At 46.1% G+C, this 24451-nt stretch overlaps 1 protein-coding gene across 7 annotated transcripts in view; it reads left to right on the top strand.

Moving 5' to 3' along the window:
• TRAF3 (TNF receptor associated factor 3) overlaps positions 1-24451 on the top strand; it is a 130858-nt gene that overhangs the window by 24917 nt on the left and 81490 nt on the right. For 3 of the 7 annotated variants that reach the window (XM_064292936.1, XM_064292938.1, XM_064292937.1), the window contains exon 2: positions 14549-14689. The exons of 1 other annotated variant lie outside the window; for it this stretch is intronic. The gene's annotated coding sequence lies outside the window, so the exon portion shown is untranslated. Of the gene's footprint in view, positions 1-1806; positions 7576-14548; positions 14690-24451 lie in introns of those variants that run through there. 3 more of the 7 variants (XM_064292939.1, XM_064292941.1, XM_064292935.1) reach the window with 3 other exon arrangements.

Genomic DNA, 24451 nt, shown 5'->3' with positions numbered 1-24451 from the left:
TCATTTACCTTTTTCTGTGATATCCAGTATAGTAGCCATGAGCCACCTGTGGTAGTGAGGACACTTGTAATGTGGCCAGTCCAGATGGAGGTATGCTTTAAGTGTAAACTACATGCCAGATTTAGCGGATTAGTGTGGAGAAAAAAGCCCGCAAAATAGCTAACTAATAGTATTTTTATTAAATCAATGTTGAAATAGTACAATTTTATAATGGGCTTTTTTTTTAAGTAGTATACATAAAAATAATTTTATCTATTTCTTTTAACTTTTTTTAATGTGGCTATTAGAAGATTTAAAATCGTATGTTTGAGTCTCATATTTCTGTTGGACAGAAGTATTTTTTAGTAGCATATTTATTATAATAATGATTGGTTCTATGATAATTTTGTGATTGCGTCAAAGTTTCTTGATTGTGTTCTCTGTTGTTGGACACTTAGGTTGTTTCCAGTCTTCTTTATTGTACACTTTTACACAGTACTGTGATGAGCGACCTTGTAGCTAGGCCTTTGTGTACAGCTGTGACTGCTGCCAGGGCAGAGTTCACAAGGAAGACTTGGGAAACAAGTGTACTGTACTTCTAAGTCTAGGGCGTGAAAGCAAGCATTTGTGTTATAAAGTCATTGAATGAGTACAAATTCACTCAACAAATACTGACTGAGCCCCACCCTGAGTTGGACTCTGCTCCAAGGGTTGGGAACACAGTGGTGGAAGGATCCAAATTCTTGCCCTCTTGGAGTTTATATTCTAATGGAGGAGAAGGATAGTCAGCAAACTAGTAAATATATCAGTTAATGCTAAACAAAGAGAGGTGTTAAGTAGGAAAAGGAAATAGGCTTCAGGGATTGAGTGTGATGGGAGAACTATTCTAGTAGAGTTGTCAGGGAAGGCCTTTCTGAGCGAGTAGCATTGCGTTTGAGTAGGGACTGAGGGCAGTAAGGCAGGGAGCCATACACAGATCTGGAAAGAGAATGTTGTAGGCAGAGGGATCAAGAAGCACAAAGGTCCTGAAGTGGGAATATGCTTGGAATGTTTTAGAAGCAGCAAGGGGGCTAGTCTGACTTGACCTTGGTGAGAAGTGGTTGGATTTGGGGTATGTTTTTACGATGGAGCTGACAGTCTTTGCTGATGAATTGGATGTGGTGTGTGTAAGGAAGTGAGGCCTTTATGACCTAAGCACTTGGATGCTGCCACTTACTGAGCCAGGGATTGCTAGAGGTGGGGGCAGTGGAGAGGGCACCAATTATTCAGTGTTGGGCCTGTTAAGTTTGAGCTGCTTTTTGGATATGCAAGTGGAGATGTTGAGTTGGTAATTGGATATTCATGTTTAGAAATCTCAGGGGAGGTGGGGCTAGAGATACATATTGGGAGTTATAAAAAGCCATGAGACTGGGTGAGATGTCTTCAGGAGTGAGTGTGAATAAAGATGGGTCAGAGGATGGAGCCCCGAGGAAGAAAAGCCAGCAGGAGGTCCCAGAGACAGAGGACACATTAGAGGAGAGCCGACACCGTGGCCGGAAGTCTAGTGAAGGAAATGTTTGGGGGCCGTGATGAGGTATGGCAGCTGCTGCGTGGATGCCAAACAGAACGAGGAGTGAGGATTGACCATTGGATTTGGCATCATGGAGGGCTTTGGGGGCTTTGGCAAGAGTGGTGTCTGTAGGCCACGGTTGACTGGTGGGTGGAAGCATGAGTTGTGTTTTTAGGGGAGGAAGGGATGAGTGTATTGGCAAGTCTGTGAAAGCGTTTGCTCTAAAGTGGACAGAATGATGGGGCGTTGGGGGAGGGGGTGCAGAGACTGGGGACATATCTCTTCTACATGCATTGGTGGCAATGGTCCAGGAGAATGGGTGAGGGAGCGGGGGCTGAGATCCAGTGCTGGAGTGGAGGGCGAGCCCTGTTCTCTCACCTGAGAGAAGGCAGAGTAGACCTCCCAGGCCTTTGGTTTGGCAGTGGGAGGCTGAGAACATTTCTCTTCAGATTGCTTCTGTTTCCAAAAGCAGAGGGTGACAAGGGTGCGAGGGGTGTTTAAGGATGTGTTATGGAGTTAAATATAAAACGTGCCTGGATTTTTAATATTAAACATAAGACTTCAGATAAAGTGAGTTGCTTCAAAGCGCCTGCCCTCAGGGTTCTCTCTCCCATGCCTTTGGGAGTATTTTGGAGGAAAAGTTTGCGGAGCCTCTTCATGACCGGGTTGTATTGTTATGTGGTTAAATCCCACCCAAGTGAGTATTTAACCTTAAAGAGTTGGAGATTCACTCACCCATTTTGTTATCCTTAATAGAGCTTTTGCATCTGCTCCAAATATCCCTCCATTTATGGCTCTTAATAGTTGTTTGGCAAGCCACTTCAGCCTGCACTGGGGAAGGCCAGGAAGCCACGGTGGGGTGTCTGCAGGTAGAATGGGGTTCCCTCTTGCCTTCCAGCCTCACCTCCTGAGCTTGGAGGTGAGGGTGGAGAGGCAGGACCTGCGCTGGGCTCCTGAGTGCGGTGCCTTCCTAGGAAATGTTAGGCCCTTGTCCCTGGGTTCTAGCACACTGCACAGTCGCGCTGCCTGTCTTCTTATCTGGCACAGTAGTTTGGATGAGCTGAGTGTAGTGCCTTAGCCAACCTTTTCAATATTTAACATGCAGTAGTGATGAAAAAAAAAATTTTTTTTTTTTTAGTGATGAAAACTTGTGGTTCTTTCCTATTTATTGCACTGCCTGCTTTTTTTATTCTTTCTATAAAATTTTAGTATGATTAAGTCCCCCCATCCACCTCCTGCCCTCCAATTAAGGTTCTTCAACCCTTTTGCCAGGAAGTGCTGTGAACAGTTTGGTTCACCCCACAGAGCTACTCCATGGGTTGGGAGTACTTTAGACATCAGAGGTTTGGTCCATCTTGTTGACAGGTAAGACTGTTGCAGCCTGGGGGGTGCTTGATTTGCACTTCGTAGCTGGTTTGCACGAATAGGTCCTGTGGCCCTTATTCCCATCACACTTCAAACCCTGCAGCTTCCTATACCTGCCCATCTGGACCCCGTGCGTGCTGCTTCTCTTGGGCGCCCCTCACCCACTGTGCTGTCACCCTAGGTCAGGAATTCCCAGAGTGGATGCACCCCATCCCTATGTCCCTGTTCCTGTACCCTTGTCCTCTGTCCCCACTTTGCCTGCAGCACTCCCTGGCCACTCCTCAGGCCTCCTGGAGGACCCCCCTGCGGTAGGCCCTCTTTGTATCTATCACAGCATCCTCTTTCCTTCACACGCTCCCCAAGTTTATATTTGTCCAGCAAGAGGGGGGCCCCCTTTTACTGCCGTTCACCTCCAGTCGGTGAGTCCATGGCTTAGGGACCCTGTCAGCCTGCTTCACCCTAGTCTCCCCCAGCACCTAGTGCAGCTGGAAAGTGTAGCGCGAGCAGCTCTGTGAATCCAGATTTTTAATACAGACTGCTGTTGTTGCCTGACCATCACAGGGGCTTCTTCCTGCTGTCCAGTCACAGGACTAGTGTGTCACCATCTTCGCAAGTGCTCGACTATTTTAACTGAGCCACCACAGGGCCACACGCCTTTATCTGAAACTCTTGGGCCAGCTGTGCTTGGAATTTAGAGTTTTCAAGGTGTTAGAACAGAATCAGTGAATGTACCATAAACCGTGGACATCCAGGCAACACTTTGTAGTCAAACACTAATGTTTTTGCAGTGAAGTATGTGAGTGTTTGCGCCAGGCAGGACAAGTGAAGACCGTGAATAGCCTAGCCTGAGGTCAGGGCATGCCGCCAAGTGAATTATGAACACTTTTCCTTTTTTTAGAGCTTTTTGGACTTCAGAATTGTAGGTGAGGGCTCTTGGGCCTGTTTTACCAGGCATGTTTGTCTGGCGTTACGCTGGGTGCCGGAAAATGGGTGGTTCAGAGACGCCTAGGAAGACAGCCCTGGCAATATGCTTCCGAAAGGTCATAGCCTTGAAAACCGTGTGCGCAGTTCCACTCTGCACACGTGGGGTCGTCACGAGTCGGAGCGGACTAGACGGCAACCAGCAACAGCAACAATGCCGGCTGCTGGGAACACAGAGGAGGTCCTTGCCCTGCCACCTGCCAGTTTTCACGCCACTGCTGCAAAGTGCAAGAGTCCTGCCGGTACTACTGAAAGGTACAGCTTATTCGCCAGTGTTCCTCTTTTTTTTTTTTTGAGAAATGTGGCTTTCAGGTGCTGACTGCTTCAGGTGTGTCATACGTCATACAGGGCCTGACAGAAGGAACACTCTGCCGTGACATGAGCATCACAGATGTTTGTGCTCTCAGCCTAGGAGGTAGCTTTTCTGGGTTGTCCTGGGTTGTCTTCCATTGGCCACAGGGGGTTCAAGGAGCAGAGAGTGATGCCACCTTCATACTAGACAGGCTTGCTCACAGGCCTGAGATGAACCCCTGCATGAGGTCTTGTCTCCTGTCTCTGGCCCTTTGGATGTCTGCCGTCCCCACCGGCTGTCCATCAGGACTAGACATTCCTCAAGAGGCAGGGTCTTGTAGTCATGCGCTCTGCCCTCTTGTCCAGGCCAAATTTGTTAAACACTAATGGATTTAATATACGTTTTTCTGACTTTTAAAATGCCATGAGTATAGTTTTATTTGAATATTTTAAGGTACATTTTTTATGTAGATAGTTTTATTTGAATATTTTAAGGTACATTTTTTATGTAGATAGGAATCTTTAATTTGCCTGCGTTCTGAAATGGCGCCTGCCTTTTGAAAATGTTTAATTGCCAGGCCGCAGGAAAGCCTGCCTTTGCTTTAATTAGAAAAGGAAGCACTAGTACCCAAATACACCGAGACGCGCATTTTTCAAACATTCCAAAATGACGGAGAACAAAATAGTGTGTTCCTGAGGCAGATGTCACAGTATGCTACTTCCATTATTTCCAGAGTTTTCTGTGGTCTTTGATGGATTAAAACCAAAAAACCAAACCCGTTGCCGTCGAGTCGATTGCAACTCATAGCGACCCTATAGATCAGAGGAGAACTGCCCCGTAGAGTTTCTAAGGAGCGCCTGGTGGATTTGAACCACTGACCTTTTGGTTAGATAAACTGAATTAAAACTCACCCGAAAACGTATATCAAAGATTGCTGTTTCAGTTTAGAATTATTTTTGTCCAGGGTACTTGACTTAGGATGTAATGAGCCATGACACTGAGGCAAAAGCACATTTTCCTTCTTTTTGGTTTTATAAGAGATATTACAGTTTCAGAAGGCTTATGAGAATGGCCTTTTGCCACATATTTTGACATACTTAAGATAGTTAAGAATAGAGTTTGTGTTGTAAAAACTTCCTTCAAAACACATTCTGGGGTTTTATAACACCAGCAGTTTCATAGTTAATATTTGTAAATAGTGTCGGAGCCTAAAAGAGACTCACTCTTGTGTTCTATAGTTACCCTTGGGACCTACCTATAAAGTAAAAAATATGTGCTACAGGTGTATTGTTTATGGAATTGGAAATGCTCAATTTTTTAAGGTGTGTGTAAAGGTATATAGGTAGATTATGTAGTTTAAAATATTTGCATTGTACTGCATGTATAAACATGTCAGCTTCCAAGTATGGCCTTTAGGCAGTTATAGGATATGGAGGAATTTTTAAAGGTCATAGTAGAAAAATTTTATGTGTTTTAATTGCTTAAATATTTTTCTTTAACTGGGATAAAAAAAAAAAACACTGTCTATAACATATGTAAAATGTTAAATGGATGCAACGCTATAAGATTTTCCACAGAAGTTTTTTTCTTCACCCTGAGGCACAGTGGGAAGGCGCCATTAACGCTGAAGATGGTATCATCACGTTGGAAAAACCACTTTGCGGTAGGGGTGTGTATAAAGCCTGAAGCCACCCGTGTCGGGCTTTGACATTGTTTCACTATATAGGTTAGCACGTGTCAAAACCAACTTTAAATTACCTGTGTTATCAACATGCAGGTTGTCTTCATTCCGTATTTAAACTATGGATTTACCAATCTGAGTAGTTTGAAATACGGTAGCATAAAAAGGATTAGATCTCCCAAGTCGAAAATGTGTACGTATCTGAGGTAGTTTCTTTTCTTGATTTTGGTTAAGTTAACAGAAGTATCTTCACGTCTGTAATTTCTGGTAACTTAATGAGAACATGCTGAACTTTTGGGTCACAATAAATTTTCCCATTATGTAAAATATTTTACACACTGGTTGACTCATTGTGAGTTGTGAGTAGACATGATTCTCTTCCTGCGGAAAACAAACATACATTATTGTAGTGACAATTTTAGCCAATTGCACAATCATCCTTCGGTTACCACATCAGCCTTGGGTTGCTTTCTGTTAGTTGGGTTGTTGAAAACTTGGTAGCTGGGAGCTCTGCTGTTAGGGTTAGAGGATGGAGTCTTTCTGTAAACCAGTTAGTTGCTCCTTTTACACACAAGGTTTATTTTTATTCTTATGAATTTTGTGTTCAGTTAATGAATGTGTTTTCTTTACATCAAGGCTTGTAAATATTTTGGGGGTCTTAAAAATCCAGGTGCTCTTACTTACTTCATAGCAGGAAGGAACAAGCAAATGAATACCTTCAAAAAAAAAAAAAAGTTTGATGGATTCCACAGTGGTGCTTCTCCCTTGCATTTAAAAGTGCTGCATTTATATATACATGTGTAATTTATATTTTACAGTAAAGTTAAGATTGGTTTTCTTTTTAAGAAATTTGTTGAGCTTTGACTGTGAGGCTTTGAGGGGAAAAGTTACCAAAGCAGGTAGAAGGGTTGTTTTGGACTGTGAGAAGCTTATTTAAAATTTTTTGGAAGGGGTACACCAAACTCAACGCAGTTTTTGGCATGGTAAGCACTGTACTAATATTGTTCCTCTCCCCCTCCTTTTTTTTGAGTGAGTGAGCTGCATCTCATTAAGTGATATCAACGCTTGGATATTTGGCCTTTGGCCTGGTTGTGTCACTTTTCTTAAATAACAGCTTTATTGATATAGTCACGTATCATATAGTTCACCTATTTAAAATGTACACTTTAAATAAACCTCAGTGGTTTTTAGCTTATTGGCAGGATTGTGCAACCGTTGTCTATTTTGGACATTTCATCTGAGTGCCAGCATGCAATATATGGTCTTTAGTGACTAAGTTCTTTCATTTAACGTAATGTTCTCAAGGTTCATCCATGTGGCAGCATATGTCAGTACTTCATTCCTTTCTAGGCTGAATGATATTCCATTTATGGATATACCACAGTCTGTTTACCCATTTGTCCATTAATGGACCTTGGGTTGTTTCCCCTTTTTGGCTATTCTGAGGAATGCTGCAGTGAACACAGGTATACAAGTTTTTGTGTGAAGATGTGTTTTCATTTCTTTTGAATTAGATACCTGGGAGTTTGCATCAGCTTTTGATATTTCTTTTACCTACTGTTCAGGTTCACATTTGTGTTTGTAAAGAGGATCTGCTCCTTGTAACTGGGGCCTCTTCAGACCTTGATTGGTGACCCAGTGACTTCCTGTTTCATGCTTGAAGTCCCTGGACCTCCTGTTGCCTGGAGAAGCAGCCAGAATTACACTACCCCCCTTTTCTGAGACCAGGTAACATCTGATGGTCAGGGTCAGCACATAGCCTTATCAAATAAGCATTCTGTTAGATTTTTGGCAAATAATTAAGTCTGTATGTAAGCCACAAAGTTTTGTCTGTATTTTGTGTTTTTTCTCGTGCTCTCTCCCCACTTCCTCTTGGGTTCTCAGGGGACCCTGATTCTGAGGCCCCAAGAGGACCAAGTGATGCCGTGGGCTTTCCCTTCTGGCAGGATGCCACTCACACCGTTGGTTAGTTCATGTTCTTTTTGGTATCCGGGTTGTCTACTTGTGAAGCGATGGAACACCTGAAGATGGTAGTGATGCTTTTGAGCATTTTGTTGAGGTCCGAACGAGACCTACAGGGATGTTTCTGTAATTTGCATTAAGTTCATGTCAATGTACATTAATGCTATTAGCTAATCTGCCTGAGTTAGAGTGTGAATTTCATTATTGCTGTGTAATGAACGGATACTTTCGGCTGTGCTCATTCCAATCAGTGGTGAGGGCTCTTTAGGTCTCTCTACGTGTATTTAGGCTGAGTTAAGCTTTGAAAAATTATTGAGTGTTTTGTGGATACCAGCTGTGTTTTCTATCAGTTGTGCCTTACATTTTGTGGGACAGCTTATACTTTTGGGAGCATTTTACATATATCAGTTCAAAATCAAATCAACTTCATAAAGCTTATATACCAAACCAAAAACAAACCAGTTGCCGTTGAGTCAACTCTGCCTCTTGGCGACCCCATGTGTGTCAGAGTAGAACTGTGCTCCATAGAGTTTTCAGTGGCCAGTTTGTCAGCCCTTTCTTCCAACATGCCTCTGGGTGGACTTGAACTGCTAGCCTTTCAGCTAGCCGCTGGGCACTTGACTAAACACCACCTGAGGACTCCCATCAGGGTTGTAAAAACCAAACCCATTGCCATCGAGTCGATTCTGACTCATAGCGACCCTATAGGACAGAGTAGAACTGCCCCATAGGGTTTCCAAGGAGCGGCTGGTGGATTCGAACTGCTGACCTTTTGGTTAGCAGCCGTAACACTTAACTACTGTGCTACCAGGGCTCCATCAGACTTGTAGATAGTGATACTCCTTCCCTATGGACAAGGAATCTGAGATTCAGAAAAGCCCTCGTGCAGGGTAGTGTTGGTGTCAGGGAGTCAGAGCCTGTGCTGTGAACTTGAACCTACTTTCCACTCTGTCCCACATGGAGAGAGAGCGGGGAGACTGGGTGTGAGGCGAGCAGGCTGCCCCTCGCCTGTAGGATTGTTACCAAGTCCAAAGCCAAGTGGCACTGATGGAGCACCCACTGGAGCCACTTCACCTGTCTCTGCCATCACCGCCTTCTCTGTGGCGTGGCGCTAGAGGAGGCCTCCTCCATAGGCTCTTGGCAGTCCACTCTCTCCAGCCCTCTGGGCCTGGCACTGCGAGGCATGCACTGAGCATTTGCTTGCTGCCCTTGGTTCTCAGGCAGGCGTACTGGAGCCTGTGACCCCTCCTCATCCCTCTGCCAGCCTCCTACCACTGCTCCAAGAGGCACCCATGCCCTCTTCTGTCTCTTTCCCAATGTTGCCCACTACCCAGAACATGCTTGGGCGTCTCAGACCTAGGCTAGCCTTCAGCCCCAGCTCTCTAGGTGTGTCTGTTCCAGGAGGCACAAGACTCTTAATATTTAAGACCCCGGGAGGCCTAGTCGTGGTGGAGCCCAGGGTCCTGGCTGCATTGGGCTCAGGGTCCCTGGACAAAGAAGATCCAGTGGGAGGAAGGACCACGTCACAACACTGTGGCTGTTGGGGGCGGGCAGGCGGGAGGCAGCCGCTGGGCACAAGCCTCGATCGCTGATTTGAAAGGCAGAGCTCTGCTGGCGCTTCTTTCGTGGGGAGTGCCCAGAGTGGCCCCCGAGTGTGCTGTGTCCTTTGATGACAGCTCCTCTGAGGCTCTTCAGCTGCTCTAGTGAGCTCTGTGAAGTACAGCCACGACAGAAAGACACGTCCTCACGCCACCTCTGCTGGCTCCCTCTGCTCAGCAGCGCTGCTGTGAGGTTGTTCCAGTCAGCCAGGACCTGACACACACAGTGGCTCTGGTTCTGTCCAGAGTGTTCGCTTACTGCACCTCTCTTGAAACGGGGTTTAGGAAGACTACGGAGTCCCTGGGTATCGCAAACAGATAAGCATTCAACTACTAGCCAGAAAGATAGATCACAGCCTTGAAAACCCTGTGGAGCACAGTTCTACTCTGCACACACGGGATCGCCATGAGTCGGAACCGACTCAACGGCAGCTAATGACAACAAATACAAGGAAGACTACAGTATTTTCTTAAAAGTTTTTCTGTAATCCCAATCCAGCCAGCTCCCATGAGGTAAAGCCCCCAGGGAAAACCCGTCTTTTCCAATTCGTTTTAGCGAACTTTCATCGGGTGCTGGAAGAGTGGTATATGGGTGCTAGGAATGTGGCTTATGGAAGCTGTGTGCCTGGGTATGAATTTTGGTGAGCCACATGGACCATAGCATGACTTCTCTGTGCCTCAGTGTCCTGGTCTGTCAGATGGAGCCCACGCACGTGGCTACCTCATGGGGGGACAGGCAGGCTGTGTGTGTGGAGTGGTGGTGGCAGCCTGTGGCGATCTCTGTCACTGCCAACTGTGGCACATCGTGCCAGTATTGCAGACCCAAGCAGGCTTGCCCTTCTGTGTAGTGTGGTCAGTGCTGGGGATGGTGACGCCCCTGGAGGGGTTGTGCTAGCTGGGGTGGGAGTGGACTCCAGGAAAGTGTCTTGGAGGAGAAGGTGCGGAGCACAGGTGTAAGGGGAGTTAGATAGACGGAGGGAGGGCACCAAAGGGGTGTTCTCAGTGAGAACAGCTCAGCGTCTTCAGGGACACGATGGGTCACCTCCTATTGCTAGAATGAGTTAGTGACCAGTAGGTTCCTTAATTTGCTTATCCCCGCATCCAAACCTTCACAGAGCACCTGTGAGGTGTCAGGCTGGGCACCAGATGTAGGCGGGAGCAAAGCCGTTTAAATGGGGGCTCCTTAGACCGCGATTTCATCAGGGTTATTCACTGGTCCTGATGAAATGGGTGGTAGGGAGGCAGCTGCTCGTAACATCCACAGAGCCACGCTGCTGGGTGCACATCTGGCCCCACCTAGTTGCCAGGCACCTTGGGCAAGCGTGGATCTCAGGCACCGCATTGCCGGTGGTGGTGACAGTGGTGCCCACTCAGGGTTGCTGTGAGGTTGGTTGAGCCCCTGCAGTGTGGCTGGAACCAAGCCTGCACACACTCCTGCTGAGGACGTATGAGGACGTTGTGAGGGGCGGGGACAGCCCTCGTGCCTGCCATTTCTTGCTAGCCAAGCCCGTATCCCTTCGCTCCTGTTCAGTGGTCCTGCCTCGTGGAACCTTGTCCTGGCCCCCAGATGGGTTCTCTTCTGCCCGCCCTGGTGTGCCATGCGTCTCCAGCATACAAGTTGTTGCGCCTGGACTCCGTTCTCCTCCATGTGTCTGCCCCTCTAGAGTGACTGTAACCCCCGTGCTGGCGAGATGTCTTCTAGGGTGGCCTTTTGCATACTGCACAGGGTTGCTGCTCTCTAGATATGATGAGTGAGTGAACGAAAATTAAAGGTTACTTAGGAAGCATGCTCTTTTCCAGATTTGGTTGTATGGCTAACGGTTGGTATTCCAGGCGCTCTGACCACATGATGGCTTCACTCTCCTGGGAAGGCAGCTGGGTGGTCAAGATGACCGCTGCCCACAGAGGAACTGGGAGTGCTTGCTGCAGTTGCATTTTCTGGAATGAAAGTCACGGTGGTTCCCAGGAGCTCCTCAGGGGTCTGAAGCTGGGCTGTGCTGCAGATGTGCACTTGAGACAGCGTGTCATCAGCTCATTTGGTTCATTTCAGTTTTCTTACCCAGCTGCATCCCAGTAAATTGTCAAAACCTTCCCCCAGTAAAAACCACAAACCAGTCAACCTTTAGCAAACAGGTTAGAAAGCTAGAAATGCCCTCCCCCCTCCCAGGTGTTTGCAATATATTTTTTTTAAGATCCTTAAAAAACCTTTGTGATTCAAAAGGCAGCTTCCTGTGCAGGGAGCCTCTCTCCAGCAGTCTTGCTTCTGAGGCTGGTCGCTTTCAGAAAGACTGCAATGCAGCGGTTACCAAAGTCCCCGGGACTGTGGAAGCAGCCCGTGCGGGAGCCTTCTGCTCCCCTCCACGACTGCTGACCATTGCCTGCAGTTTGCAGGAGGAGATAATGAAGGCAGGGCTCTCCACACCTAGAGGTCCAGTGACGAGAACGTGAGCGGTTTTCCAGGACCCCGGGGCCAGCGCAGGCAGGCTCCGCAGCAGCTCGGCTAAGTTCCCGGTGCGCCGGCCTTGCCGGGAACGGGAAACAGAAGGTACCCTGCAGCTCGCACATGCTGATTTTGTTTGCCTTTCTGTGTTCAGATGGTAGACGGGAAGAAGGGCAGGGACTCTGGGAATCACACATAGGATGTGCACGTTAACGGGTATGCCTAGCGAAGGTGAGGAATACGATGGATAGATCTCTTCTGAACCTAAGAAGTAAAACTTTCGCTTCTTGTTGGTGACAATTTTGACATTTAAAGGATCATCCTATTGAGTGTTGACAGCTGCCCTCTAGATAAATTCGTGAAAATGTTCTTTAAAGAGATCGGCTTTTCCTGTGGCTTGCTAAACATAGTCGAATTTCAGAGATGTAGATATGGACACGGTGTGTTTGTCCCTTTAACTTAAGGCTGTCAGTCAGGCCTGGGGCATCTTGTTTTACAAAATGTCAGCCCTATGGCGCTAGTGATGAAGACTGATTTCCTTAGTTCTTCTTTTGCCTTCATACGGGTGATTTTGGACGTGAGGAGGTCTGTGCCTGTTCTTGTGGTGAGCTGGATACAACCTCCAGCTGCTCCACTTGGTTTATCTAAGTGGGAAGCAAATAGCCAGAACTCAGATTTATTTTGCTATGTCTCAGCAGCCCCGAACTGTATTAAATGCATTATGGGTGGTAATTTATATGTCCAGTGCCAAGAAATGGAATGTCAGGGTTACCATGGCAACTGAATGCATTCTGAAAGCTTGTGAATGGGTTCTGAACCTTCTGGTGTTGAGTGAGATTTTCCAGCTGAGAGCCTGCGTTCACGAGGAGTGTAAGCAAATTCCGCATCCCACGTGAAGCACATCCTTCCTCCCCTTTACCAGGGCGATCCATTCAGCTCAGCTCCTTCTCTGGTGACATCTGCCTGGGTATTTGGGGAACGAGCCTCTGTGTGACATCCTGACACCTGGTCTGTGGTGTGGTGCAGACTGAGGGGAGGTGGCATGTCAGCGCTTCCTGAGGCTGGCTAGCATGGCTGCAGCCCACCATTGTGCTGGAGGGTTCTGGGAGGAGCCTTCTCATCCACCTGAGGAGTGTTTTTTAGTCATACACCACAGGGCTCTAGCAGAAGGCCTGACTTCCTGGGTGGCAGCCTTGCCTTTTCTGTTTGTAGGATACTACAACGGTTGGCTTTGGGGAAGGAGGCCCATGTTAGACCCATATCCAAAATGCCAAACTTGTGATAATTACTGGATGTGTACCCACTATGTTTATAGTAATTTGTTTGCTGTTTCTTAGAAATATTTGTAGCATAGTTTCTTTGAAAACCGGTTCCCCTTGGTCATGTAAACTCTGTGGATATCTTGATTGCGTGGGACCGAAATGTCTGTTTGTTAACATTTGTAAACGCACCTACACATCCTGAGTGCAGAGGAGGCCTGGGTCTGGAGGTGGGGGTGGTGGAAGCTGCCCGGCAACCCCAGACAGGGTAATAGCTGCTGAGGCAGGTGCCCCTGTGAGAGGGCCAGGCCAGGCTCTAGGAACACTTTTTACACTCGTGTGGCATTCACTCTCTTTGTTAATAAACATTCAGGTCATATAGTTAAATTTCGAGAGTCCCTAAGTGGCTGGAATGGCTTGACGCAGAGTCATCTGACCTCCTCTAACTTCACAAGGGGGAAGAAGAACCAAGATCAGCAGCCCCAGGCTGATTTCTCTGAGGCGGAGGTCAGACATGCCTCCTCTCTCCACCATCTTTACTGATTCTGACACCAGCCGTCCCTCCCACAGCACTCTACTTCTCTACTGGGTTCTGTGATTCCTCGCAGTGGCCACACAGAACTCATAGACAATATTCCACGATTATGGGGTTTATTTGGGAAGTAGCAGGTTACAGTTTGGGTTCAGGAACTCTCAGGATACAGCTCTTCCATCAGGACGGGCTCTTCTCAGCTGTGCTCGCAGGTACACCTCTCTGGCCCTTTGGCCTCTGCCCTGCTCAGGCAAGTGTTACAAAGGTCTTTAAGCTCTGCCCCACTCGGCCAGTAAGCTTTGGCCCACAGGTGCTCAGCTCTAGCTCCAAGGACCAGCAGCCTGGCTCTGCTAAGTGCCCAGAGGTACCCTCCTCGTCTAGCAAGCCTCCAAAGGACACGCTCTGCTCTTGTCTCTTCTTCCTGGTGGTGGCGGGATCCTCTCTCTCTTCTGGAATTGGCTCTCTTTTAAGCCTAGCAGAATGGCAAAGCTGACCAGTCCCCTTGGTGGGCCACAGTTATTTTATTTGCAAGTCCCACCCAGTCACTTGGGTGGGAATTACAAGACCATGGCAAGAAAGGCCATACAAAAGTAGTCCATTGTATTGCCGTGGCACAGTTAAGCACTCAGCTACTAGCCGAAAGGTTGGTAGTTTGAACCCACCCAGAGAGGCCTTGAAAAGACAGTCCTAGCGATGTGCTTCCGAAAGGTCACAGACTTGAAGACCCTGAGGAGCAGCTGTACCCTGCACGCTTGGGCTCGCCAGGAGTCAGAGTCAACTCAACGGCAGCTGATTTATAAAAACTTCACAGGGGGTCTAACTTTCCAGGTGCCCGTGAGCAGGCATGTCTCGGTCACTTGCCTACAGACCTCAGTTAGGAATCTAATTCCATCCCTTTATTATTTTACAGATGAGGAAACTGAGGCCAAAGAAGTTATGCCACTTGGTTAAGGTCCCGAAGCTGGTTGGAACCAGATTTCGGATCAGAAACCTGGCTCTGGGCTGCTCCTGGCTTTCTGTTCTCCTAAGGATCGCGTTCCCAGCAGAAGAGGTTTGCTCTCCATTTGTTTTTCTTTTATCAGGAGGGGCCTGTCATAATAACGGGAATAGAACTCACTAATTTAGAACTTAGAAAATCCCTGTCTTCCCATCCTGCTCTCTTCTATCGTTCTTTAAACTTCCATGCAGTTTGTCGGAGACATCCTCAGGGGAGGAGGGCATGACCTCTGCCCCCAGGCCACATGCTGTGGCTGTGATGAGCACAGAACCCGAGATCAGGGCTTGTGTACTGGCCTGCAGCCTGTCTGTGGTGTTCTCCAGAAAAGCTGAAGTGACCAGTGATCACCCAGCAGTGACCCTGATCGTCACAGATTAAATCAAGGTCGCTGTCCTGTATTTAACTAAGGCAAGACGCAGGGTAATATTTGGAAGAGGCTCAACTTACAAGGGTTGATACAGATTAATTTTTAGTCAGATGCCAGTTAACCCAGGTTTTTACTTTGCCAGTCTTCAAGATTGAGATTTTGGTGTGGGAGAGTGTTATTTTCCTAAATGGACTCAATAACATCTCTCATCCTACATGTTCTTACAACGGGACTTTGACCAAGAGGTGGGTGTCGCTATCCCTTTCCTTTGGGTCTGGGCTGGGTCTGTGACTGCCTCACTCATAGAGCATGGCAGAAGTGATGCTTGGTGACTTGCGGGCTAGGTCTTAAAAAGGGCAGAGTTTTTTAATTTTGTTGTGCTTTAAGTAAAAGTTTACAGCTCAAGTTAGTTTCTCATACAGAAATTTATACACACGTTGTTGTGTGATCCTAGTTGCTATCCCTATAATGTCAGCACACTCCTCCTTTCTACCCTGGATTCCTCATGTCCATTCAGCCAGCTCCTGTCCCTTTTTGCCTTCTCATCTCGCCTCTGAACAGGAGCTGCCCATTTAGTCTCATGCATCTACTTGAGCTAAGAAGCACGCTCTTTTTTTTTTTTTTTTTTTCAGAAGCACACTCTTCATGAGTATCATTTTATGTCTTATAGTCCAGTCTGATCTTTGTCTGAAGAGTTAGCTCCGGGAATGGTTTAGTTCTGGGTTAACAGAAAGTCCTGAGGCCATGTCTTCTAGAGTTCCTCCAGTCTCAGTCAGACCATTAAGTCTGGTCTTTCTACCAGAATTTGTGTTCTACACCCACTTTTCTCCTGTTCCGTCAGGGACTCTCTGTTGTGTTCCCTGTCAGAGTGGTCATTGGTGGTAGCTGGGTACCATCTAGTTCTGGTCTCAGACTGATGGAGTCTCTGGTTTATGTGGCCAAAAAAGGTACAGTTTTTGCCTGGCTTCTCCTTTTGGGACACTCGCTCTGGAGAAAGCCAGCCAGCCACCATGCTGTGAGAAAGCCCAAACTCTACAGAGACACCCCCAGAGAGTCCCTCATGGAGCAGTTTGGAGGCCCCTAGTCAGCAGCTCCCGACATGTGAGCCATCGGCCCTTCCAACGATTCTACCTTTCCTGCCTCCCATCTCGGGTCCCAAATTCTGTGGAGCAGAGCTGTGCCACCCCTGCTGTATCCTGTCCAGGTTCCAGGCCCACAGAATCTGTGAATGTGGCAAGTGGGTGTTTGTGCCACTACATTTTGGAGCAATTTGTTATGTAGCCTAGTTACTGGAATCCTTAGTGTTTTCATTCAGCAGTATTGGAGATGGCCTTTTATCACATGCTAGAGATGGAAAGCGTACAAAATTCATACTTTTATTTGCTAATCAGGCTTTTTAAAAATTTTTAAGTAACAGCTTCATTGAGATAAAATTCACATACTATAAAATTCACCCTGTTAAAGTGTATAATTCAGTGGTTTTCAGTGTGCTCAGAGTTGTGCACCATCACCACTGTTTGATTGTAGAACACTTTCATCACCCCGAAATGATAGACTCTCAATCTAACATATAGATGTCCCTGAGTGGCGCACCCTGGTGGCATAGTGGTGAAGTGCTACAGCTGCTAACCAAAAGGGTTGGCAGTTCAAATCCACCGGGTGTTCCTTGGAAACTCAATGGGGCAGTTCTACTCTGTCCTATAGGGTTGCCTTGAGTTGGAATCTACTTAACGGTAATGGGTTTGGTTTGGTTTTGGTTCTGGGTGGTGCACATGGTTAAGCACTAAACTACTAGCCAAAGGTTGGTGGTTCAAACCCACCCAGAGGTGCCTTGGAAGAAAGGCCTGAAGATCTGCTTTCATAAAGATTACAACCAAGAAAACCCTATGGGGCAGTTCTACTCTGCACACATGGTCGCCATGAGTTGGAATCGACTCAACAGCAACTATCAACGATGACAAATGTAGTTTACTCAGCAGACAAACACAAAGGGGAGATTAGGACTGCGTGCATGTGTGTGTCGACCAGTGGTTCGGGTGGCTGGAACCTAGTGGGCACGCCATCAGCGCTTGTTGGGTGCATGGCTTCACCTCGAGGGAAGAGGGAAGGTGAGAAGCTGTGGGTGAAGCCGGACTGGTTGTAGCACTGATGAGTGTCTGTATGCGGACGGGAGCTCGTGTCAAGTCTTCAGTAAGACATAAGCTTTCAGTAAGGACAGAGACTATGCTGCAGGCAGGAAGGACGTCTCCAGAAGGTCTCTGTTGAATCAGAACAGAGCACTGGGAGATCTGGTGAGTGAGGAGCTAGTTCAGGGCATAGCAGGACACACAGAGGCATTCTCTCCTGCCTCTCTCTCACACACAGACATACACACACTGACACACACTCACACGCACTCATGAAAGTTGGCAGCATGGGCAGGAGCAAAGGCACGGCCGGAAGAGGAAGGGGCTGCTAACAGCCCGGGCCAGGGGTAAGGCCAGGCCGTAGCATCTTAAGCTTTGTGTGCCAGTGGGTGGCTCTGCTGTTGCAGAGAGTACATAAAGGAATGGGTGTGACTGTGGTCCAGTGAAACTTTAGATACAAAAACAGATGGGGGGCTTTGTCTGCCCTTGGCCTGGACGAACACACTTGTGCCACCTGCCTGGTCTTTGTTCCCGACACAGATGCCGCCACCTGTGCCTCCTGTCTCCTGCCCAGCCGCTGTCTGTACCGATTGACAAGAGGGAGGGACATATGCTGGTGGTGCCACCCGAATTCTGCGGCTGTTAGCGAGGGCAACTTCGCGGTACTTCGTCCCCGCCTGTCTCCACCTAGACCAAGAGCTCTCCAAGGGCAGGAAGCTGTTTCTCAGCGCTGTATCTTGGCTCAGCATGTAACAGGAGCTCAGGCACTGGCTAGATAACTTGGGAGTGATGGGTTTGTGGCAGGTTTGGGGATGGTTTTTAAATGTGACAGGGAAGCAAGAACGCCAGGGGACAGATCTGGTAGCACCTGGACCCTGTTGCTCAGTAAGCACGTGGGAGAATCCAGAACATGAGAAGGGGATCAAGAATACAGTCTTCAGAAGTTTCTCTTTGGCCTGAATAGAAAACCCAGGATAAATGTGTTTCTACTTGTGAGAGAGAATTGAATTATCCTACTTAAGAGAGAACCGCATCAGAAGAGTCTTAGAAGTAACCTTTCAGATGGAGAAAGTTTTTTGCTTTTAGATTGTGGAGGAGCCAGATTTTTCTTGATCTGAGGAGTCTGGTCATCTAGACGCTGTCTACCTAAGGGCTTCACTTCATCAGGCCTCTAAGGCAGGCGCCTCGGCAAAGAGTTTGCCCTCACGTTCCCTACGTAGTTTAGATGGGATAAAACCCTGAAGGAAGAAACCTAGTATTCTTTGTTCACTGCCGTTCAGGTCAAGATGAGGGCTCGTCAATTTACGGCAAGTGAAATGGGCACTAATATTAGAAGTCTGTGATAAACTAAAAATGAATTCAGCAGTGTAATCTCGTTAAAATTGTTCTTTGGTTTAGGAGGAAAAAAATTAATTGAAGGAGGACAGTATCTTGACTTGTCAAAAACAGACATGATATTCAATTAAAAATGACAGATTGTCATGCTTCGATGAGCCCTACATATGCTACAGGATGGCATTTCACAGGCAGATTCGTTAATTAGGATTCTTTGACAAGGGTCTTTAGACCCTCGTATTGGGATAAGGAGCCCTCTGAGGTGCCCCACACAGCTTGTGCTCAGCTCTGGGACATCTACGTAAGAAAGCCAACACTGCTGTCTTCGAGGCTCCTGCTGCGGCAGTGAAATGTGTCCCCCAGAGCAGAAGAGGCTGAGGTGAAACATTTTGCAAAGAAAGGCTGGCAGTGGGGCTTGGGTTACCTTCTGGTGAGAAGGAGATGCCTCTTGGACTATTGAAGACATAGATCATAAAATGCTGAAACTTCAAGAACTAATCTGATTTGCAACCCACCTGGCCACTGATGGGGAAATTCAGCCCCATGGTGTGGAGCTAAGTGTCAGAGCTGGGTCTGTGTAGGCCCGGCAGGCCCTTCCTCCCTCCCCGCTGAGGGCTGTCTGCTGCCCTTCTTGATGGCCTTCTCTCACCCTCAGCCAGGGGGTGCCTTGCCCAGAGTGCAGGGATCTTTCTTAGTTAAGACCCTTAACTCAAAATCCACAGTTCCTCAAACATTCCTTGTTTTTCCCCCAGCTGAGCTTCTGAGAATGTCTAAGAATGGTGGATGGTTTTATCATTTCTGCATATGTGTGATGTGGTTTATTACAACTTGGAACTTCAAATCTTGTAGAGCAGATTCACTCCCTGCTTTCAAATTTACTCATTTAAAAATTCTGTATACAGTATAATATTAACTTAGAACAAGGCTTTCAATGGATCAGTTATAGAAAACAGCTCTTATATCACCTTTAATAAAGATAATTTTGAAATGTAATTTAAGGCCTGGAAGTCATTTGGTGTGCAGATAGAATCTGGTGCTAGGAAAAGATGTGCTAAGAGAAAAATATGTTTTTAACAAACACATTTTCTAAACTCTGGCTAGCAACCCACTCAATTCAGTTAATATTTATCAAGCACTATTACTGTACAAGCCATGCTATTTTCAGTTGCCTCATTTGCATGCAAAAGCTGGACAATGAATAAGGAAGACCAAAGAAGAATTGATGCCTTTGAATTAGGATGTTTGCAAAGAAAATTGAATATACCGTGGACTGCCAAAAGAACAATCAAATCTGTCTTGGAAGAAGTACAGCCAGAATGCTTCTTAGAAGCGAGAGTGGCAAGACTGTCTCACATACTTTGGACGTGTTATCAGAAGGAACCAGTCCTTGAAGAATGACATCATGCTTGGTAAAGTAGAGGATCAGCTAAGGAGAGGAGGACCCTCAACAAGATGGATTGATGCCGTGGCTACAACAGTGGTCTCAAACATAGCAACGATTGTGAGGATGGTGCAGGACCGGGCAGTGTTTCGTTCTGGAGTACACAGGGTCACTATGAGTCAGCACTGACTTGATGACACCTAGCAACAGCAGTATTATACAACAAAAAGTTCAATACCTTAGAATTGTAGTGAAGTTTATTTTCTGTACAACCTATAAAATGAAATGTTGAATTGATGTTTAAGACTGAACCGCTTTATAAACATTTGATTTTTTTAATGGAATTTACCTATTCTATAATTTCAAAATCTGAGAATTATAGATAGTAGTTCACTTCTACTTACCTTTCAGTTTATACATCCCCTTCTCAGGAAGGCTGTCCCTATACGCCTTTTATGTGGGTGTCACCACTGTGCCCACCACGTCCTTCCCCTTCGGTAGCTTTCGGTGCATGCGCACACACACGTAACTACCCGTGTGACGTCCCCTTTCCCTTAGACTGTCAGCTCTGTGAGGACAGGGCCCCGTCTGTGTTTTCTCCTTCTCCGTGCAGGGTGCCTGTCCCACCGTAGACGCGTGAATGAATGGGAACATGGGACGCCACAGTCATCCCATCAGGTGTCTGTGATGATCTACATCGACCCTTCTGACAGAATGGTCTCAGAGTTTGCCATGTGTGTTCTGATTCAACTAGGAAAGATTTTTTCCATTACTAATTTACTATTTTTTCATATTATTGAATGCTTCTATTTTTTCCCTCGTCCAAGGAGTAGGAAACAGCTAAGAATAGATGACTTTTTATATCCTGATGGGTCCTTCCTTTACTTTTCCTTCAAGTTCTTTCTCATGTAAGTGAACAAATACATTGTGAAGGGTACCAGATTTAAATAGTCCATCAAATTTAAGAATGGGGATTCTCAAGGAGAATAAAGTAATTTTGAAAGCTAGTAAAACTCAGCCCAGTGCTTTTGATGTTTTCATTTAAGGACATTTCTCATAAGTTACATTTACAAGTACCAAGCTGAAGAAGGAGTACCGTCACTCAAACATATTTACTGCGCACATCTGCAGTGATGTAACTAGGGTTGGTGTCACCCGATGTGGTAACTCATGGCGTTACTCACCCCCATTGCTAATTACCACAGTATTGTAGCTAAAACACCAGAATATTTGACAAAATTAGTGACTGTAAAAACACCAGCAGCAACGAAAGCAGCAGTGCGTGCTTGTAGCACGTGCAGATAAAAACACTTGAAGCATCGTTGTAACTGGGCAACAGCTCTGACTGGAGGGCATTAGAAGATTCAGAAAGTAAGTTAGCATAGAGTTTTAGTCTTGTAGGTATACTGATACGTGTAAGCTGGGCTTCGGAAAAATTGTCGTTACAACTACAGGAATGTTGTGTTGTTGTTAGGTGCCATTGAGCCAGCTCCGACCCGTAGTGACCCTGTGTACAACAGAGCAAAACACTGCCTGGTCCCGTGCCATCCTCACAACTGTTGGCAGTGAACTATAGGAATATTTTTATAAAAATAAATAGATTTCTGCGGAAGCACTGCACAAAAATTTTGCAGACAGTCGTTTTGGTGTCACTCCCTCTGACAGTGTCACCCATATGGTTAGTACCCCCCACACGCCCCTAGTGTGAGGGTCAGAAGGACGTGGTGCCCTGGAGTCAGATGGGGAGGTTGTGGTCCTGACTGCCCTTGACTACCTGGTGCTCAGCCGGGGGCCGTGCACAAGGTGGTGCTGGGCACTGTGAGGGCCGCGAGAACAGGAGGGAGACGTTGGTCTAGCATGTCCACCGTGAAACTCACTCACTGGATGCCCTTCTCCCAGGCTCTTGTCGCTTACAGTCTTCTAAAGTCAGTCATACACTACTCTAACCTACATTTACAGATTTATTTTAATTTTACTCCAAAAGAAGATTTTATTAATATAGCCCTTTTATTTGTATAAGAAGTGTTGACAGTAGAACATTCTGTGTTCAAAATAGTGATTAATTTTTGGGGAAACCTAAGAGATTTGATGTTGCATAACAAATCTCTATTTAAATTCACTGAGTAAACTGTAATGAATCTTAACTATACTAAGCAAAAGCCAACATTGCAGAATAGTTTATTTGAAAGGCCAATTAGATGAAAATTTCAAGGTGACCTGGAAAGATTTCACACTTCGTACAACTCAAGCTAAAATAATATGACCAGTTAGATGCCAGGTAGGAAAGTTTGTACTGGTGGGTCTCCCAATTTTAACAATAGACAGATCAGATTTGATTATGAGGTAAATTTATTTTAGAGGGTTTATGTAGCGTGAAGAATATTAAATTCAAAAAGATTCTAGAACTGTTAAACTAGATACATTAAATTTCTATCATGACTCTGTGTAGTTGCAAAAGTGTGCCTCACATTTTTCAAGTAATGGGTGTTTGGTCATGATAACAGAAAATTAGTCTTAAATATTCAGATGGGTAAGGCTTCACAGATTTTGATTACCATGCTAAAAGCCAAACAGAAAACCCCTCACCGTTGTGTTGTCACTCCAGAACATGGCTTCTTTCCCCAAAGAATGATTTAAAAAATTATCCCACCACATGGGGCAGTCGTTTCACTCTTAACTAGCTCTTTTCTTCCTCCTCTTTCACATCCTTTTGGATAATGTTTTTCAAAGGTGAGCTAAATAGTTCTAGTCAGCTCTCATATTAAAGTAACTAGAAATAAGCAAATAATTATGTAAATGATGTGAAAAAATTTATTTCAGCCTAGTCAAGGCCTTAAGTATCTTCGTCAAAGTCAGAAATGACATTATTTAGCTCAGCTGATGGTACTGCCTTTGGTGCGTGTGGTTGTGAATGTCACGTTAGTCCTCAGAGGATAAATGAACTCAGGGAGTGCCAAAACTGAAATCCAAAATATAGGCAGCCCCTGGATTACAAATGTCTGACTTACGGTATTTGTGAACGGACTGCTGTTATATTAAAAATTGGAGTTGAATACAATGGTTTGTAATAACGAGCACACACACTACTTTGTGACGCTCATGAAAACATTGCACGCTTTAGAAGTGTTCCATCTGCGTAGAAAGGTAAAATATATGTTACACACTAAGACAAAGCATTTGACTAACTGATGCTAAATAAGAACCGTACGTACCTGTTCCAACATACCTACAAATTCAGCTTAAAGACAGACTTAGGGATGGATCTCATTTGTAACCTGGCGACTGCCTGTAATGAAAAAAGGTACTTGGCTTTAACATGGGGCAAAAACATCTGCTAGACATTGATATTTTTGGAGTTTTGACGTGTACATGTTTGACAGACAGTGGAGGAAATGGGAGTTGGGTACCATGGAGTCCATCTTCGGCTCATTGTAACCTGGTGTGACAGAGTAGGACTGCCCCATAGGGTTTCCTAGGCTGTAATCTTTACAGAAGCAGATTGCCAGGTCCTTCTCCCATAGAGCTGCTGGGTAGGTTTGAACTGCAAACCTTTTGGCTACCAGCTGAGCATGCAACCATTCTGCCACCAGGGCTCTTTGGGAGTGGGAGAGCAGGACCAAAAGCACAGAAGCACAAAGTCGGACTAGTGGGACAGTTTGTAAGCTGGCTCTTGTGATAAGGGAGGCTGGGCCTTGGGAGGGGAGGGGCCGCTGAGCCCGCTGGGCGGGGTAGAACCACGCCCAGAGGCCAGGCCAGAAGGAGCAGATTATAGGGGAGAGGCCTCTGGGTGAATCCACGTGGCGAGTTGTATTTGTCTGATCATTAATTTCAGATTCATGAGTACTAGACAGTCTTCTTCATATAAATTATGACTTTAAATGTCATGGTCTTTGTTCGTCCACTACATTTGTTGTTGTTAGATGCCGTCGAGTCAGTACTGATACACAGTGACCCTGTGTGCAACAGAATGAAATGCTGCCTGATCCTGCGCCATCCTCACAATTGTTATGCCTGAGCCCATTGTTGCAGCCACTGTGTCAGTCCGTCATGTTGAGAGTCTTTGCTGACCCTCTACTTTACCAAGCATGATATGCTTCTCCAGGGACTGACCTCTCCTGATAACATGTCCAAAGTATGTGACAGATGTAGCCTCGCCATCTTTGCTTCTAAGGAACATTTTGGTTGTACTTCTTCCACGAGAGATTTGTTTGTTGTTTTGGTAGTCCGTGGTATATTCAACATTCTTTGCCAGCACCATAGTTCAAAGGCATCAGTTCTTCTTTGGTCTTCTTACTCATTGTCCAGCTTTTGCATGCATATGGGGCGATTAAAAACACCATGGCTTGAGTCAGGCACACCTTAGTCTTCAAGGTGACATCTTCGCTTTTTAACACTTTTAACACTTTAAAATCTTTTGCAGCACATTTCCCCAATGCAATGTGTCGTTTGATTTCTTGACTGCTGCTTCCATGGGCGTTGATTGTGGATCCATGTAAAAGGAAATTCTTGACAACTTCAATCTTTTCTCCGTTTATCATGATGTTGCTCATTGGTCCAGTCGTAAGGATTTTTGTTTTCTCTATGTTGAGGTGTAATCCATATCGAAG

This window comes from Loxodonta africana, chromosome 10, assembly GCF_030014295.1.
Source record: "Loxodonta africana isolate mLoxAfr1 chromosome 10, mLoxAfr1.hap2, whole genome shotgun sequence".
In the NCBI taxonomy this organism is placed as follows: Eukaryota; Metazoa; Chordata; class Mammalia; order Proboscidea; family Elephantidae; genus Loxodonta; species Loxodonta africana.
Note: the sequence above shows the minus strand (reverse complement) of the source record. Positions and strands in the feature narration are given on the sequence as shown.